At 56.7% G+C, this 17,080-nt stretch overlaps 1 protein-coding gene across 2 annotated transcripts in view; it reads right to left on the bottom strand.

Annotated features, from left to right (window-relative positions):
- The window catches only part of LOC132385493 (uncharacterized), a 141,893-nt gene that overhangs the window by 7,631 nt on the left and 117,182 nt on the right, over positions 1-17,080 (bottom strand). The window lies entirely within an intron of this gene.

Here is a 17,080-nt window from a genome sequence, read left to right as displayed (position 1 = left end):
GGGTCAGACACAGTAAATCTCCCTCTACACCGTCCCATTACACACTCCTGGGGTCAGACACAGTAAATCTCCCTCCACACTGTCCCATCGCACACCCCCGGGGTCAGACACAGAGTGAATCTCCCTCCACACTGTCCCATCACACACTCACTCCACACTGTCCCAACACGCACTCCCGGGGTCAGACACAGAGTGAATCTCCCTCAACACCGTCCCATCACACACTCCCTGGGTCAGACACAGAGTGAATCTCCCTCCACACTGTCCCATCACAGACTCCCAGGGTCACACACAGAGTGAATCTCCCACCACACTGTCCCATCACACACCCCTGGGGTCAGACACAGAGTGAATCTCCCTCCACACCGTCCCATCACACACTCCCTCCACACAGTCCCATCACACACTCCCGGGGTCAGACACAGAGTGAATCTACCTCCACACCGTCCCATCAAACACTCCCGGGGTCAGACACAGTAAATCTCCCTCCACCTCATCCCATCACACACTCCCGGGGTCAGACACAGTAAATCTCCATTCACATCATCCCATCACACACTCCAGGGGTCAGACACAAAGTGAATCTCCCCCCACACCGTCCCATCACACTCACCCGGGGTCAGACACAGTAAATCTCCCTCCACACCGTCCCATCACACACTCCCGGGGTCAGACACAGTAAATCTCCCTCTACACTGTCCCATCACACACACCCGGGGTCAGACACAGTAAATCTCCCTCCACACCGTCCCATCACACACTCCCGGGGTCAGACACAGAGTGACTCTCCCTCCACACTGTCCCATCACACACTCCCGTGGTCAGACACAGAGTGAATCTCCCTCCACACTGTCCCATTACACACTCCCGTGGTCAGACACAGAGTGAATCTCCCTCCACACCGTCCCATCACACACTCCCGGGGTCAGACACAGTAAATCTCCCTCGACACCGTCCCATCACACACTCCCGGGGTCAGACACAGAGTAAATCTCCCTCCACACCGTCCCATCACACACTCCCGGGGTCAGACACAGAGTGACTCTCCCTCCACAGCGTCCCATCACACACTCCCGTAGTCAGACACAGAGTGAATCTCCCTCCACACTGTCCCATCACAGACTCCCACGGTCAGACACAGAGTGAATCTCCCTCGACACCGTCCCATCACACACTCCCTCCACACCGTCCCATCACACACCGCCGGGGTCAGACACAGAGTGAATCTCCCTCCACACCGTCCCATCACACACTCCCTCCACACTGTCCCATCACACACACCCGGGGTCAGACACAGAGTGAATCACCCTCCACACAGTCCCATTACACACTCCTGGGGTCAGACACAGTAAATCTCCCCCCACACTGTCCCATCACACACCCCCGGGGTCAGACACAGAGTGAATCTCCCTCCACACCGTCCCATCACACACTCCTGGGGTCAGACACAGAGTGAATCTCCCTCCACACTGTCCCATCACACACTCACTCCACACTGTCCCAACACGCACTCCCGGGGTCAGACACAGAGTGAATCTCCCTCCACACCGTCCCATCACACACTCCCGGGGTCAGACACAGAGTGAATCTCCCTCCACACTGTCCCATCACAGACTCCCAGGGTCACACACAGAGTGAATCTCCCACCACACTGTCCCATCACACACCCCTGGGGTCAGACACAGAGTGAATCTCCCTCCACACCATCCCATCACACACTCCCTCCACACCGTCCCATCACACACTCCCGGGGTCAGACACAGAGTGAATCTACCTCCATACCGTCCCATCAAACACTCCCGGGGTCACACACAGTAAATCTCCCTCCACATCATCCCATCACACACTCCCGGGGTCAGACACAGTAAATCTCCATCCACATCATCCCATCACACACTCCAGGGGTCAGACACAAAGTGAATCTCCCCCCACACCGTCCCATCACACTCACCCGGGGTCAGACACAGTAAATCTCCCTCCACACCGTCCCATCACACACTCCCGGGGTCAGACACAGTAAATCTCCCTCTACACCGTCCCATCACACACACCCGGGGTCAGACACAGTAAATCTCCACACCGTCCCATCACACACTCCCGGGGTCAGACACAGAGTGAATCTCCCTCCGCACCGTCCCATCACACACTCCCTCCACACCGTCCCATCACACACTTCCGGGGTCAGACACAAAGTGAATCACCCCCCACACCCTCCCATCACACTCACCCGGGGTTAGACACAGTAAATCTCCCTCTACACCGTCCCATCACACACACCCGGGGTCAGACACAGTAAATCTCCCTCCACACCGTCCCATCACACACTCCCGGGGTCAGACACAGAGTGACTCTCCCTCCACACTGTCCCATCACACAGTCCCGGGGTCAGACACAGAGTGAATCTCCCTCCACACTGTCCCATCACACACTCCTGGGGTCAGACACAGAGTGAATCTCCCTCCACACCGTCCCATCACACACTCCCGGGGTCAGACACAGAGTGAATCTCCCTCCACACCGTCCCATCAAACACTCCCGGGGTCAGACATAGAGTGAATCTCCCTCTGCACCGTCCCATCACACACACCCGGGGTCAGACATAGAGTGAATCTCCCTCCAAACTGTCCCATCACACACACCCAGGGTCAGACACAGAGTGAATCTCCCTCCACACCGTCCCATCACACGCTCCCGGGGTCAGACACAGAGTGAATCTCCCTGCACACGGTCCCAACACAATCCCGGGCTCAGACACAGTAAATCTCCTTCCACACCGTCCCATGAGACACTCCCTGGGTCAGACACAGAGTGAATCTCCCTCCACACCGTCCCATCACACATTCCCGGGGTCAGACACAAAGTGAATCTCCCTCCACACCGTCCCATCACACAGTCCCGGGGTCAGACACAGAGTGAATCTCCCTCCACACCGTCCCATGAGACACTCCCTGGGTCAGACACAGAGTGAATCTCCCTCCACACCGTCCCATCACACATTCCCGGGGTCAGACACAGAGTGAATCTCCCTCCACACCGTCCAATCACACATACCCGGGGTCAGACACAAAGTGAATCTCACTCCACACCGTCCCATCACACACTCCCGGGGTCAGACACAGAGTGAATCTCCCAGCACACTGTCCCATCACACACTCCCGGGCTCAGACACAGTAAATCTCCTACCACACCGTCCCATTACACACACCCGGAGTCAGACACTGAGTGAATCCCCCTCCACACCGTCCCATCACAGACTCCCACGGTCAGACACAGAGTGACTCTCCCTCCACACCGTCCCATCAAACCCTCCCGGGGTCAGACACAGAGTGAATCTCCCATCACACTGTCCCAACACACACTCCCGGGGTCAGAAACAGAGTGAATCTGCCTCCACACTCTCCCAACACACAATCCCGGTGTCAGACACACAGTGAATCTCCCTGCACAACATCCCATCACTCATTCCTGGGGTCAGACACAGTGTGAAACTGCCTCCACACCGTCCCATCATACACTCCCTGGGTCAGACACTGAGTGAATTTTCCTCCACACCATCCCATCACACGCTCCCGGGGTCAGACACAGAGTGAAACCCCCTCCACACCGTCCCATCACTCATTCCGAGGGTCAGACATAAAGTGAAACTCCCTCCACACCATCCCATCACACACTCCGTGGGTCAGACACAAAGTGAACCTCCCTCCACACCATCCCATCACACACTCCCGGGGTCAGACAGAGAGTGAATTTCCCTCCACACCGTCCAATCACAGACTCCGGGGGTCAGACACAGAGTGAATCTCCCTCCACACCGTCCCATCACACACTTCCGGGGTCAGAGACAGAGTGAAAACCCCTCCACACCGTCCCATCACACACAGCTGGGGTCAGACCCAGAGTGAATCTCCCTCCACACCGTCCCATCACACAATCCCGGGGTCAGACACAACCTGAAAATCCCTCCACACCGTCCCATCACACATTCCCGGGGTCAACACAGAGTAAATCTCCCTCCACACCGACCCATCACACATTCCGAGGGTCAGACATAAAGTGAAACTCCCTCCACACCATCCCATCACACATTCCCGGCATCCGAAACAGAGTGAATCTCCCTCCACACTCTCCCAACACACACTCCCGGGGTCAGACACACAGTGAATCTCCCTGCACACCGTCCCATCACACATTCCTGGGGTCAGACACAGAGTTAAACTGCCTCCACACCGTCCCATCATACATTCCCTGGGTCAGACACTGAGTGAATTTTCCTCCACACCATCCCATCACACACTCCCGGGGTGAGACACAGAGTGAAACACCCTCCACACCTTCCCATCACACATTCCGAGGGTCAGACATAAAGTGAAACTCCCTCCACACCATCCCATCACACACTCCGTGGGTCAGACAAAAAGTGAACCTCCCTCCACACCGTCCAATCACACACTCCGGGGGTCAGACACAGAGTGAATCACACTCCACACCGTCCCAACACACACACCCGGGCTCAGACACAGTAAATCTCCCTCCAGACAGTCCCATCACACACTCCCCGGGACAGACACAGAGTGAATTTCCCTCCACACCGTCCCATCACACACTCCCGGGGTCAGACACAGAGTGAATCTCCCTCCACACCGTCCCATCACACACTCCCGGGGTCAGACACCGAGTGAATCTCTCTCCACACCGTCCCATCACACACTCCCAGGGTCAGACAGAGAGTGAATCTCCCTCCACACCGTCCCATCACACACTGCTTGGGTCAGACACAGACTGAATCTCGCTCCACACAGTCCCATCATAGACGCCCACGGTCATACACAGAGTGACTCTCCCACCAAACCGTCCCATCACACACTCCCGGGGTCAGACATAGAGTGAATCTCCCTCCACAACGTCCCATCACACACTCCTGGAGTCAGAGACACAGTAAATCTCCCTCCACACCGTCCAAACACTCACTCCCGGGGTCAGACACAGATTGAATCTCCCTCCACTCCGTCCCATTACACACTCCCGGAGTCAGAAACAGAGTTAAGCTCCCTCCACACTATCCCATCGCAGACTCCCTGGGTCAGACATAGAGTGAATCTCCCTCCACACCGTACCTACACACATTCCCGGGGTCAGACAGAGAGTGAATCTCCCTACACACCATCCCATCACACATTCCTGGGGTCAGACACAGAGTGAAACTCCCTACACACCGTCCCATCACACACTCCCGGGGTTGACACAGAGTGAATCTCCCTCCACACCGTCCCATCACACACTCCCGGGGACAGACGCAGTGTGAATCTCCCTCCACACCGTCCCATCACACACTCCCGGGGTCAGACACAGAGTGAATCTCCCACCACACCGTCCCATCACACACTCCCGGGGACAGACGCAGTGTGAATCTCCCTCCACACCGTCCCATCACACACTCCCGGGGTCAGACACAGAGAGAATCTCCCTCCACATTGTCCTATCACACACTCCCGGGGTCAGAAACAGAGTGAAGCTCCCTTCTCACCATCACATCACACACTCCCGGGGTCAGACACAGAGTGAAACCTCCTCCACACCGTCCCATCTCACACTCGCGGGGTCAGACACAGACTGAATCTCCCTGCACACTGTCCCAACACACACTCCCGGGCTATGACACCCTAAATCTCCCTCCACACCGTCCCATTACACACCCCCGGGGTCAGACACAGAGTGAATCTCCCTCCACACCGTCCCATCACACACTCCCTCCACACCGTCTCATCACACACCCCCGGGGTCAGACACAGAGTGAATCTCCCTCCACACCGTCCCATCACACACTCCTGGGGTCAGACACAGAGTGAATCTCCCTCCACACTGTCCCATCACAGACTCCCAGGGTCACACAGAGAGTGAATCTCCCACCACACTGTCCCATCACACACCCCTGGGGTCAGACACAGAGTGAATCTACCTCCACACCGTCCCATCAAACACTCCCGGGGTCAGACACAGTAAATCTCCCTCCACATCATCCCATCACACACTCCCGGGGTCAGACACAGTAAATCTCCATCCACATCATCCCATCACACACTCCAGGGGTCAGACACAAAGTGAATCTACCCCCACACCGTCCCATCACACTCACCCGGGGTCAGACACAGTAAATCTCCCACCACACCGTCCCATCACACACTCCCGGGGTCAGACACAGTAAATCTCCCTCTACACCGTCCCATCACACACACCCGGGGTCAGACACAGTAAATCTCCCTCCACACCGTCCCATCACACACTCCCGGGGTCAGACACAGAGTGACTCTCCCTCCACACTGTCCCATCACACACTCCCGTGGTCAGACACAGAGTGAATCTCCCTCCACACCGTCCCAACACACACTCCCGGGGTCAGACACAAAGGGAATCTCCCTCCACACCGTCCCATCACACACTCCCGGGGTCAGACACAGAGTGAATCTCACTCCACACCGTCCCATCACACACTCCTGGGACAGACACAGAGTGAATCTCCCTCCACACAGTCCCATCACAAACTCCCGGGGACAGACACAGAGTGAATCTCCCTCCACACCGTCCCATCACACACTCCCGGGGTCAGACACAGAGTGAATCTCCCTCCACACTGTCCCATCACACACTCCTGGGGTCAGACACAGAGTGAAACTCCCTCCACACCGTCCCATCACACACTCCCGGGGTTGACACAGAGTGAATCTCCCTCCACACCGTCCCATCACACACTCCCGGGGACAGACACAGTGTGAATCTCCCTCCACACCGTCCCATCACACAATCCCGGGGTCAGACACAGAGTGAATCTCACTCCACACTATCCCAACACACACTCCCGGGGTCAGACACAGAGTGAATCTCCCTCCACACCGTCCCATTACACACTCCCGGGGTCAGAAACAGAGTGAAACCTCCTCCACACCGTCCCATCTCACACTCGCGGGGTCAGACACAGAGTGAATCTCCCTCCACACCGGCCCATCACACAGTCCCGGGGTAAGACACAGAGTGAATCTCCCTCCACACCGTCCCATCACACACTCGCGGGGTCAGACACAGAGTGAATGTATCTCCAAACCGTCCCATCACACACTCCCGGGGTCAGACACAGAGTGAATCTCCTTGCACACTGTCCCATCACACACTCGCGGGGTCAGACACAGAGTGAATGTACCTCCACACCGTCCCATCACACACTCGCGGGGTCAGACACAGAGTGAATCTCCCTCCACACCGTCCCATCACACACTCCCAGGGTCAGACACAGAGTGAATCTCCTTGCACACTGTCCCAACACACACTCCCGGGGTCAGACACAGAGTGAAACACCCTCCACACCGTCCCATCACACATTCCGAGGGTCAGACACAAAGTGAACCTCCCTCCACACCGTCCAATCACACACTCCGGGGGTCAGACACAGAGTGAATCACACTCCACACCGTCCCATCACACACACGCGGCGTCAGACACAGAGTGAATCTCCGTCCACACCGTCCCATCACACACTCCCGGGGTCAGACACAGAGTGAATCTCCCTGCACACTGTCCCAAAAAACACTCCCGGGCTCAGACACAGTAAATCTCCCTCCACACCGTCCCATCACACACTCCCCGGGACAGACAAAGAGTGAATCTCCCTCCACACCGTCCCATCACACAATGCTGGGGTCAGACACAGATTGAATCTCGCACCACACCGTCCCATCAGACGCCCACGGTCAGACACAGAGTGAGTCTCCCTCCAAACCGTCCCATCACACACTCCCGGGGTCAAATATAGAGTGAATCTCCCTCCACACTGTCCCATCACACACTCCCGGGGTCAGACACAGAGTGAAACCCCCTCCACACCTTCCCATGAGACACTCCCGGGGTCAGACACAGAGTGAATCACCCTCCACACCGTCCCATCAAACACTCCTGGAGTCAGAGACACAGTAAATCTCCCTCCACACCGTCCAAACTCTCACTCCCGGGGTCAGACACAGAGTGAATCTCCCTCCACTCCGTCCCATTACACACTCCCGGGGTCAGAAACAGAGTTAAGCTCCCTCCACACTATCCCATCACAGACTCCCTGGGTCAGACATAGAGTGAATCTCCCTCCACACCGTACCAACACACATTCCCGGGGTCAGACAGAGAGTGAATCTCCCTCCACACCGTCCCATCACACATTCCTGGGGTCAGACACAGAGTGAAACTCCCTCCACACCGTCCCATCACACACTCCCGGCGTTGACACAGAGTGAATCTCCCTCCACACCGTCCCATCACACACTCCCGGGGACAGACGCAGTGTGAATCTCCCTCCACACCGTCCCATCACACACTCCCGGGGTCAGACACAGAGAGAATCTCCCTCCACATTGTCCTATCACACACTCCCGGGGTCAGACACAGAGTGAATCTCCCTCCACACTATCCCAACACACACTCCCGTGGTCAGACACAGAGTGAATCTCCCTCCACACCGTCCCATTACACACTCCCGGGGTCAGAAACAGAGTGAATCTCCCTCCACACCGTCCCATCTCACACTCGCGGGGTCAGACAGAGACTGAATCTCCCTGCACACTGTCCCAACACACACTCCCGGGCTATGACACAGTAAATCTCCCTCCACACCGTCCCATTACACACTCCCGGGGTCAGACACAGAGTGAATCTCTCGCCACACCGTCCCATCACACACTCCCGGGGTCAGACACAGAGTGAATGTACCTCCACACCGTCCCAACACATACTCGCGGGGTCAGACACAGAGTGAATGTACCTCCACACCGTCCCATCACACACTCGCGGGGTCAGACACAGAGTGAATGTACCTCCACACCGTCCGATCACACACTCGCGGGGTCAGACACAGAGAGAATGTACCTCCACACCGTCCCATCACACACTCCCGGGGTCAGACACAGAGTGAATCTCCTTGCACACTGTCCCATCACACACTCGCGGGGTCAGACACAGAGTGAATGCACCTCCACACCGTCCCATCACACACTCCCAGGGTCAGACACAGAGTGAATCTCCTTGCACACTGTCCCAACACACACTCCCGGGGTCAGACACAGAGTGAATCTCCTTGCACACTGTCCCAACACACACTCCCGGGGTCAGACACAGAGTGAAACACCCTCCACACCGTCCCATCACACATTCCGAGGGTCAGACACAAAGTGAACCTCCCTCCACACCGTCCAATCACACACTCCGGGGGTCAGACACAAAGTGAACCTCCCTCCACACCGTCCCATCACACACTCACGGGGTCAAACAGAGTGAAACTCCCTACACACCGTCCCATCACACACACCCGGCGTCAGACACAGAGTGAATCTCCGTCCACACCGTCCCATCACACACTCCCGGGGTCAGACACAGAGTGAATCTCCCTGCACACTGTCCCAAAACACACTCCCGGGCTCAGACACAGTAAATCTCCCTCCACACCGTCCCATCACACACACCCCGGGACAGACACAGAGTGAATCTCCCTCCACACCGTCCCATCACACAATGCTGGGGTCAGACACAGATTGAATCTCGCTCCACACTGTCCCATCAGACGCCCACGGTCAGACACAGAGTGAGTCTCCCTCCAAACCGTCCCATCACACACTCCCGGGGTCAGACACAGAGTGAAACGCCCTCCACACCTTCCCATGAGACACTCCCGGGGTCAGACACAGAGTGAATCTCCCTCCACACCGTCCCATCACACACTCCCGGGGTCAGACAGAGAGTGAATCTCCCTCCACACTGTCCCATCACACACTCCTGGAGTCAGAAACACAGAGAATCTCCCTCCACACCATCCCAAAACACACTCCCGTGGTCAGACACAGAGTGAAACCCCCTCTACACCGTCCCATCAGACACTCTGTGGTTCAGACACAGAGTGAATCTCCCTCCACAACGTCCCATCACACACTCCCGGGGTCAGACACACAGTGAAACTCCCTCCACACCATCCCATCACACACTCTGTGGGTCAGACACAAAGAGAAACTCCCTCCACACCGTCCCATCACACACTCCCGGGGTCAGACACAGAGTGAATCTCCCTCCACACCGTCCCATCACACACTCCCGGGATCAGACAGAGAGTGAATCACCCTCCACACTGTCCCATCACACAACCTGGGGTCAGACAGAGTGAATCTCCCTCCACACCGTCCCATCACACAACCCGGGGTCAGACAGAGTGAATCTCCCTCCACACCGTCCCATCACACAACCCGGGATCAGACAGAGAGTGAATCTCCCTCCACACTGTCCCATCACACACTCCCGGGATCAGACAGAGAGTGAATCTCCCTCCACACTGTCCCATCACACACTCCCGGGGTGACACACAGTGAATCTCCCTCCACACCGTCCCATCACAGACTCCCGGGGTCAGACACAGAGTGTATCTCCCTCCACACCGTCCCATTACACACTCCCGGGGTCAGACACAGAGTGAATGTACCTCCACACCGTCCCATCAGACACTCGCGGGGTCAGACACAGAGTGAATGTACCTCCACACCGTCCCATCACACACTCCCAGGGTCAGACACAGAGTGAATCTCCTTGCACACTGTCCCAACACACACTCCCGGGGTCAGACACAGAGTGAATCTCCTTGCACACTGTCCCAACACACACTCCCGGGGTCAGACACAGAGTGAAACACCCTCCACACCGTCCCATCACACACAGCTGGGGTCAGACCCAGAGTGAATCTCCCTCCACACCGTCCCATCACACATACCGAGGGTCAGACACAAAGTGAACCTCCCTCCACACCGTCCAATCACACACTCCCGGGGTCAGACACAAAGTGAACCTCCCTCCACACCGTCCCATCACACACTCCCGGGGTCAAACAGAGTGAAACTCCCTCCACACCGTCCCATCACACACACCCGGCGTCAGACACAGAGTGAATCTCCCTGCACACTGTCCCAAAACACACTCCCGGGCTCAGACACAGTAAATCTCCCTCCACACCGTCCCATCACACACTCCCCGGGACAGACACAGTGTGAATCTCCCTCCACACCGTCCCATCACACAATGCTGGGGTCAGACACAGATTGAATCTCGCTCCACACTGTCCCATCAGACGCCCACGGTCAGACACAGAGTAGGTCTCCCTCCAAACCGTCCCATCACACACTCCTGGGGTCAAATATAGAGTGAATCTCCCTCCACACTGTCCCATCACACACTCCCGGGGTCAGACACAGAGTGAAACCCCCTCCACACCTTCCCATGAGACACTCCCGGGGTCAGTCACAGAGTGAATCTCCCTCCACACCGTCCCATCACACACTCGCGCGGTCAGACACAGAGTGAATGTACCTCCACACCGTCCCATCACACACTCGCGGGGTCAGACACAGAGTCAATGTACCTCCACACCGTCCCATCACACACTCCCGGGGTCAGACACAGAGTGAATCTCCTTGCACACTGTCCCATCACACACTCGTGGGGTCAGACACAGAGTGAATGTACCTCCACACCGTCCCATCACACACTCGCGGGGTCAGACACAGAGTGAATCTCCCTCCACACCGTCCCATCACACACTCCCAGGGTCAGACACAGAGTGAATCTCCTTGCACACTGTCCCAACACACACTCCCGGGGTCAGACACAGAGTGAAACACCCTCCACACCGTCCCATCACACATTCCGAGGGTCAGACACAAAGTGAACCTCCCTCCACACCGTCCAATCACACACTCCGGGGGTCAGACACAGAGTGAATCACACTCCACACCGTCCCATCACACACAAGCGGCGTCAGACACAGAGTGAATCTCCGTCCACACCGTCCCATCACACACTCCCGGGGTCAGACACAGAGTGAATCTCCCTGCACACTGTCCCAAAAAACACTCCCGGGCTCAGACACAGTAAATCTCCCTCCACACCGTCCCATCACACACTCCCCGGGACAGACAAAGAGTGAATCTCCCTCCACTCCGTCCCATTACACACTCCCGGGGTCAGAAACAGAGTTAAGCTCCCTCCACACTATCCCATCACAGACTCCCTGGGTCAGACATAGAGTGAATCTCCCTCCACACCGTACCAACACACATTCCCGGGGTTGACACAGAGTGAATCTCCCTCCACACCGTCCCATCACACACTCCCGGGGTCAGACACAGAGTGAATGTACCTCCACACCGTCCCATCACACACTCCCGGGGTCAGACACAGAGTGAATCTCCTTGCACACTGTCCCATCACACACTCGCGGGGTCAGACACAGAGTGAATGTACCTCCACACCGTCCCATCACACACTCCCAGGGTCAGACACAGAGTGAATCTCCTTGCACACTGTCCCAACACACACTCCCGGGGTCAGACACAGAGTGAATCTCCTTGCACACTGTCCCAACACACACTCCCGGGGTCAGACACAGAGTGAAACACACTCCACACCGTCCCATCACACATTCCGAGGGTCAGACACAAAGTGAACGTCCCTCCACACCGTCCAATCACACACTCCGGGGGTCAGACACAAAGTGAACCTCCCTCCACACCGTCCCATCACACACTCACGGGGTCAAACAGAGTGAAACTCCCTACACACCGTCCCATCACACACACCCGGCGTCAGACACAGAGTGAATCTCCGTCCACACCGTCCCATCACACACTCCCGGGGTCAGACACAGAGTGAATCTCCCTGCACACTGTCCCAAAACACACTCCCGGGCTCAGACACAGTAAATCTCCCTCCACACCGTCCCATCACACACTCCCCGGGACAGACACAGAGTGAATCTCCCTCCACACCGTCCCATCACACAATGCTGGGGTCAGACACAGATTGAATCTCGCTCCACACTGTCCCATCAGACGCCCACGGTCAGACACAGAGTGAGTCTCCCTCCAAACCGTCCCATCACACACTCCCGGGGTCAGACACAGAGTGAAACCCCCTCCACACCTTCCCATGAGACACTCCCGGGGTCAGACACAGAGTGAATCTCCCTCCACACCGTCCCATCACACACTCCCGGGGTCAGACAGAGAGTGAATCTCCCTCCACACTGTCCCATCACACACTCCTGGAGTCAGAAACACAGAGAATCTCTCTCCACACCATCCCAACACACACTCCCGTGGTCAGACACAGAGTGAAACCCCCTCTACACCGTCCCATCAGACACTCTGTGGTTCAGACACAGAGTGAATCTCCCTCCACAACGTCCCATCACACACTCCCGGGGTCAGACACACAGTGAAACTCCCTCCACACCATCCCATCACACACTCTGTGGGTCAGACACAAAGAGAAACTCCCTCCACACCCATCACACACTCCCGGGGTCAGGCACAGAGTAAATCTCCCTCCACATCATCCCATCGCACATTCCGTGCGTCAGACACAAACTGAAAAACCGTCCACACCGTCCCATAACACATTCCGAGGGTTAGACAGAGAGTGAATCTCCCTCCACACCATCCCATCACACAACCCGGGATCAGACAGAGAGTGAATCACCCTCCACACTGTCCCATCACACACTCCCGGGGTCAGAAAGAAAGTGAATCTCCCTCCACACCATCCCATCACACACTCCCGGGGTCAGACAGAGAGTGAATCTCCCTCCACACTGTCCCATCACACACTCCCGGGGTGACACACAGTGAATCTCCCTCCACACCGTCCCATCACAGACTCCCGGGGTCATACACAGAGTGTATCTCCCTCCACACCGTCCCATTACACACTCCCGGGGTCAGACACAGAGTGAATGTACCTCCACACCGTCCCATCAGACACTCGCGGGGTCAGACACAGAGTGAATGTACCTCCACACCGTCCCATCACACACTCCCAGGGTCAGACACAGAGTGAATCTCCTTGCACACTGTCCCAACACACACTCCCGGGGTCAGACACAGAGTGAATCTCCTTGCACACTGTCCCAACACACACTCCTGGGGTCAGACACAGAGTGAAACACCCTCCACACCGTCCCATCACACACAGCTGGGGTCAGACCCAGAGTGAATCTCCCTCCACACCGTCCCATCACACATTCCGAGGGTCAGACACAAAGTGAACCTCCCTCCACACCGTCCAATCACACACTCCGGGGGTCAGACACAAAGTGAACCTCCCTCCACACCGTCCCATCACACACTCCCGGGGTCAAACAGAGTGAAACTCCCTCCACACCGTCCCATCACACACACCCGGCGTCAGACACAGAGTGAATCTCCCTGCACACTGTCCCAAAACACACTCCCGGGCTCAGACACAGTAAATCTCCCTCCACACCGTCCCATCACACACTCCCCGGGACAGACACAGTGTGAATCTCCCTCCACACCGTCCCATCACACAATGCAGGGGTCAGACACAGATTGAATCTCGCTCCACACTGTCCCATCAGACGCCCACGGTCAGACACAGAGTGAGTCTCCCTCCAAACCGTCCCATCACACACTCCCGGGGTCAAATATAGAGTGAATCTCCCTCCACACTGTCCCATCACACACTCCCGGGGTCAGACACAGAGTGAAACCCCCTCCACACCTTCCCATGAGACACTCCCGGGGTCAGTCACAGAGTGAATCTCCCTCCACACCGTCCCATCACACACTCGCGCGGTCAGACACAGAGTGAATGTACCTCCACACCGTCCCATCACACACTCGCGGGGTCAGACACAGAGTCAATGTACCTCCACACCGTCCCATCACACACTCCCGGGGTCAGACACAGAGTGAATCTCCTTGCACACTGTCCCATCACACACTCGTGGGGTCAGACACAGAGTGAATGTACCTCCACACCGTCCCATCACACACTCGCGGGGTCAGACACAGAGTGAATCTCCCTCCACACCGTCCCATCACACACTCCAAGGGTCAGACACAGAGTGAATCTCCTTGCACACTGTCCCAACACACACTCCCGGGGTCAGACACAGAGTGAAACACCCTCCACACCGTCCCATCACACATTCCGAGGGTCAGACACAAAGTGAACCTCCCTCCACACCGTCCAATCACACACTCCGGGGGTCAGACACAGAGTGAATCACACTCCACACCGTCCCATCACACACAAGCGGCGTCAGACACAGAGTGAATCTCCGTCCACACCGTCCCATCACACACTCCCGGGGTCAGACACAGAGTGAATCTCCCTGCACACTGTCCCAAAAAACACTCCCGGGCTCAGACACAGTAAATCTCCCTCCACACCGTCCCATCACACACTCCCCGGGACAGACAAAGAGTGAATCTCCCTCCACTCGGTCCCATTACACACTCCCGGGGTCAGAAACAGAGTTAAGCTCCCTCCACACTATCCCATCACAGACTCCCTGGGTCAGACATAGAGTGAATCTCCCTCCACACCGTACCAACACACATTCCCGGGGTTGACACAGAGTGAATCTCCCTCCACACCGTCCCATCACACACTCCCGGGGTCAGACACAGAGAGAATCTCCCTCCACATTGTCCTATCACACACTCCCGGGGTCAGAAACAGAGTGAATCTCCCTGCACACTGTCCCAACACACACTCCCGGGCTATGACACAGTAAATCTCCCTCCACACCGTCCCATCACACACTCCCGGGGTCAAACAGAGTGAAACTCCCTCCACACCGTCCCATCACACACACCCGGCGTCAGACACAGAGTGAATCTCCGTCCACACCGTCCCATCACACACTCCCGGGGTCAGACACAGAGTGAATCTCCCTGCACACTGTCCCAAAACACACTCCCGGGCTCAGACACAGTAAATCTCCCTCCACACCGTCCCATCACACACTCCCCGGGACAGACACAGTGTGGATCTCCCTCCACACCGTCCCATCACACAATGCTGGGGTCAGACACAGATTGAATCTCGCTCCACACTGTCCCATCAGACGCCCACGGTCAGACACAGAGTGAGTCTCCCTCCAAACCGTCCCATCACACACTCCCGGGGACAAATATAGAGTGAATCTCCCTCCACACTGTCCCATCACACACTCCCGGGGTCAGACACAGAGTGAAACCCCCTCCACACCTTCCCATGAGACACTCCCGGTGTCAGACACAGAGTGAATCTCCCTCCACACCGTCCCATCACACACTCGCGGGGTCAGACACAGAGTGAATGTACCTCCACACCGTCCCATCACACACTCGCGGGGTCAGACACAGAGTCAATGTACCTCCACACCGTCCCATCACACACTCCCGGGGTCAGACACAGAGTGAATCTCCTTGCACACTGTCCCATCACACACTCGCGGGGTCAGACACAGAGTGAATGTACCTCCACACCGTCCCATCACACACTCGCGGGGTCAGACACAGAGTGAATCTCCCTCCACACCGTCCCATCACACACTCCCAGGGTCAGACACAGAGTGAATCTCCTTGCACACTGTCCCAACACACACTCCCGGGGTCAGACACAGAGTGAAACACCCTCCACACCGTCCCATCACACATTCCGAGGGTCAGACACAAAGTGAACCTCCCTCCATACCGTCCAATCACACACTCCGGGGGTCAGACACAGAGTGAATCACACTCCACACCGTCCCATCACACACACGCGGCGTCAGACACAGAGTGAATCTCCGTCCACACCGTCCCATCACACACTCCCGGGGTCAGACACAGAGTGAATCTCCCTGCACACTGTCCCAAAAAACACTCCCGGGCTCAGACACAGTAAATCACCCTCCACACCGTCCCATCACACACTCCCCGGGACAGACAAAGAGTGAATCTCCCTCCACACCGTCCCATCACACAATGCTGGGGTTAGACACAGATTGAATCTCGCTCCACACCGTCCCATCAGACGCCCACGGTCAGACACAGAGTGAGTCTCCCTCCAAACCGTCCCATCACACACTCCCGGGGTCAAATATAGAGTGAATCTCCCTCCACACTGTCCCATCACACACTCCCGGGGTCAGACACAGAGTGAAACCCCCTCCACACCTTCCCATGAGACACTCCCGGGGTCAGACACAGAGTGAATCTCCCTCCACACCGTCCCATCACAC

Source organism: Hypanus sabinus, assembly GCF_030144855.1.
Source record: "Hypanus sabinus isolate sHypSab1 chromosome 24 unlocalized genomic scaffold, sHypSab1.hap1 SUPER_24_unloc_21, whole genome shotgun sequence".
Classification (NCBI taxonomy): Eukaryota; Metazoa; Chordata; class Chondrichthyes; order Myliobatiformes; family Dasyatidae; genus Hypanus; species Hypanus sabinus.
This window is presented reverse-complemented; position numbering and strand designations above follow the sequence as displayed.